Raw genomic sequence first — 3,767 nt, forward strand, 5'->3', positions numbered from 1 at the left:
CATTTTTATAACAACTTTTCACTCACAAATCCAAGGTGACAATGGCATTAAAAATATCTACAGGACAAGATTGGTATGAAATGCAATAATATGATAACAGTGTTACATTAGACCGGTTATTTTTATTTTCTGTATTTTTCACATGTCCTATTTGGCTATAATTTTTTGTTGCAGGAAGTCAGGGACCCTGAACGGAGGGCCTGGCTGAAGCCGTGGCAGAAGAACATAAATTGTGAAGATTTCATGGACATTTATTAGTTCCTCAAATTAATACTTTTATAATTTCTTATGCCTGTCTTTACTGCAATCTCTGAACATAAATTGTGAAGATTTCATGGACATTTATCACTTCCCCAATCAATACTCTCATAATTTCCGATGCCTGTCTTTAATCTCTTAATCCCATCATCTTCAAAAGCTGAGGATGTATGTTGCCTCAGGACCCTGTGATGATTGCATTTTCTGTACAAATTGTTTGTAAAACGTGTGTTTGAACAATATGAAATCTGGGCACCCTCAAAAAGAACAGGATAACAGCGATTTTCAGGGAACAAGGAAGATAACCATAAGGTCTGACTGCCTGTGGGGCCAGGCAGAACAGAGTCATATTTTTCTTCTTGCAGAAAGCAAATAGGAGAAATATCACTGAATTCTTTTCCCCACAAGGAATAACGCTGGGGAAGGAATGCATTCTGAAGGGTAGGTCTATGAACAGCCACGATGGGAATGTCTGTCTTATGCGATTGAAGATAAGGGATGAAATATGCCCTGGCCTCCTGTAGTGCCCTCAGGCTTGCTAGGATTAGGAAATTCCAACCTGGTGAATTATAGTCAAACCCGTTGTCTGCTCTGCTCTCAAACTCTGTTTCCTGTTAAGATGTTTATCAAGACAGCATGTGCCCAGCAGGACATGGAACCTCATCAGTAATTCTAATTTCACCCTGGCCTTGTGATCTTGCTCTGCCCTTCTGCCCTTATGATCTTTTATTGCCCTTTGAAGCATGTGATCTTTGTGTCTTACTCCCTGTTTGTACCCCTCTCCCCTTCTGAAATCTCTAATAAAAACTTGCTGGTTTTGCGGCTTATGTGGGCATCATGGAACCTACCAATAGGTGATGTCACCCCCAGAGGCCCAGCTGTAACATTTCTCTCTTTGGTACTCTTTCTCTTTATTTCTCAGACCAGCTGACACTTAGGGAAAATAGAAAAGAACCTATGTTGAAATACTGGGGGCTGGTTCCCCTGACAATTTTTATAATAAAAAATAGTAAATTAAGAAATAATTCAAGCTTACAAAGTATAGTTGACCATATAAAGTAAATCTTAAAAGAAATGTACAGAAAGGAGACATTCAACTAAGATAAACAAGATGCTGGATGCAAAGGCTTGTGATGGTCCCTGAAGGAGATGTAAGGATGAACACCATCCTTATCGTTTCCCAGTAGTGCTGTCCTTGAGGATAGGAACCCCTTTCCTGTGCAACCACAGACACCCACCAAAGCATGTATAACATTTATTAGCCTTGGGTGCCTAGAGAATTTCAGATTACTTCTGAAATATGTACTTGATTCAATTTTATACTGAGGAAAGTGAGAGACACACAAATATCAAATGACTAATGAATGGCGGCCTCGCTGGCAACAGCAGTCATTGTAGGTAGCCAAATGGCCTTGCTGGCATTCTAGAACCCACAGACTTAGGGAAAGATTAAGTAACATTTCTTTTTTGAATTCACTTCAAATACTCAACTATGTTTATTTAAATAACTACAATTTTATGCTCAAGACTGAACAGATCCCATTCACACTGACAGCCCACAGAGGGGACTCCACACCTTTACAGGAGGTTTTTAGGCAATAAAATAAAAATCTGTATTTAAAATAGGTGTGTGTCTCATAAGATAAATTTTTACACTTTTTTACTGAATGTCTTATTGAACATTACAAATTAGTAATTTATACCTAGAGAGAGAAAATATCAATGCCCACTGTATAGTTATATAAAAATAGAAATTCATCACTATAGTCCAATCCTCAAGAAAACACATAATTTGTGCCCAAAGACTGTACATATGCTAAGGTGACTTCCTTCCTTAATCTCTAAATAACATGCCTCTCCACATGGGCAGGAGATGGAGGTTGGGCATGTGCCTAATCCCATGAGGTACACCTTTGGGGAGTCACAGATGCTGGTTGGTGAAGAATCTGATCTCCCTGCAGACAATTTAGAATTGGTGAAAAATTTAATCTCCCTGCAGACAGGATTTACACAGAGCTGACAACTCAGAGTCAACTCTGCAGAAAACAGCTCATTTAACTGGATACGTGAGTGCACCAAGTCAGCCAGGGCCTTAGGGAATACTGGGTTTTCATTAAAAGGCTCCTCTTCTGATGTTTTCAACTCCACACTCATGGTCTAAAACTTGAGAGTACTCGATATCCAGTTTCTACAGCATTTTGGTGTTATCATTGGTAAATGCTATCAAAACTGAGAGGATATTCTTCTTCCCCCTCTCAGAAAGCCCTCTGATAGATTTTATCTGTTTGAAGATCCAACCAGGGCATTGAACCAACCTTGGATTCTCACACCAGCTGGTAAGGGTTGCAGTAACCCAGCCTTTCTATGACTCTTTGGATAGTGGTACACAACTCCTAAGAATAGGGGTCTCCTCTGTTGAACACGGATATTGGCAGAAAAGTGAACAGAAAAGAGAATGGCCAACTCACTTCTCTTCTCCAGTGGAAAATGATCCAGCTCTTTCAGAATGTGGTCAGCAAAGCAATGGGTGAGGAGGCAATGTGTGGGCCACCTGCCGATAGTGCTCCACTTCATTGTAAGCTTCTGTCCCACTCTATTATCTGATCTTTAAATGGCATTTAAGCTGCTGCCTGTGGTACAGCAACTGTACTGTGGATGTTGCATGAAAGCAATAGCCCTTTCCAGGTCATCTCTCTCCATCTCTTCATTTGCTTATTTTGGTAAAGAATGGAAATGCCAAAATCCAATAAAGTATTTGTGAGGGGCTGTGTGGGGGGACAAGTCATCCAGCAGCTTCACCATACCTTTTCCTTGCTTGGAAATCCACATCTTGATGGGAAACCCACCTCCAATTCTGTGGTACTGCCCTTGAATCTTGGAGGTTCTGCGTTTGGAAAAGAATGGTGTAAACTTATTTTGAACAGTAAGTGTCATGAGGTCTTGGTCCAAGAAGAGCCTCAGAAGGAAGTCATGAACATGTCCGAGGGTTTCAGGTCCTCCCATGTTTAGCATTAATATTTCAGTTTTCAGCTTCCTCTTCTCCACTTGAACTTGAGGTTTTGCACCCTGGCCACGCTGGGCTGTTTCTGTGACACCTGACTGGCACTTCTATGGCTGACAGGCCCCTCAAGCTGTCTTGTGCCAGCTGATGCATTCCCGGGGCAACTCTCACTGAGTCCCAGACTCCTCCCGTGGCAGCGCCTACAGGTGTCAGCCTAGCCAGGGCCCAGCCAGGATCTTTCCTCACCGACATCCCAGGACGCCTGACTTCATGTGGCCACCCATAGCCCTCCCAGCGCCTGTTTATTTGAATTGCTTCATTCCACTAAATATATAACAATCATAATGTGGTATTAAATATGAGTAAAAATCAAAATCAGAAAGAAAGACATATACACATATGAATGTCCACAGCTAGAGAAAATACATTCAATACAGATATTCAGCATCGTCTTAGAGTCTTGGAAGTTGCTAGAGTTGGTCTGTACATTTGCCTCTGTCCTTCCTCA

The 3,767-nt window shown here is 41.4% G+C and overlaps 1 pseudogene; it reads right to left on the minus strand.

The window, feature by feature from the left end:
- Positions 1 to 2,019: 2,019 nt before the first annotated feature.
- LOC126948898 (ferrochelatase, mitochondrial-like) lies at positions 2,020 to 3,342 on the minus strand (annotated as a pseudogene).
- Between the last annotated feature and the right edge of the window lie 425 nt (positions 3,343 to 3,767).

Source organism: Macaca thibetana, chromosome 2, assembly GCF_024542745.1.
Source record: "Macaca thibetana thibetana isolate TM-01 chromosome 2, ASM2454274v1, whole genome shotgun sequence".
Lineage (NCBI taxonomy): Eukaryota > Metazoa > Chordata > Mammalia > Primates > Cercopithecidae > Macaca > Macaca thibetana.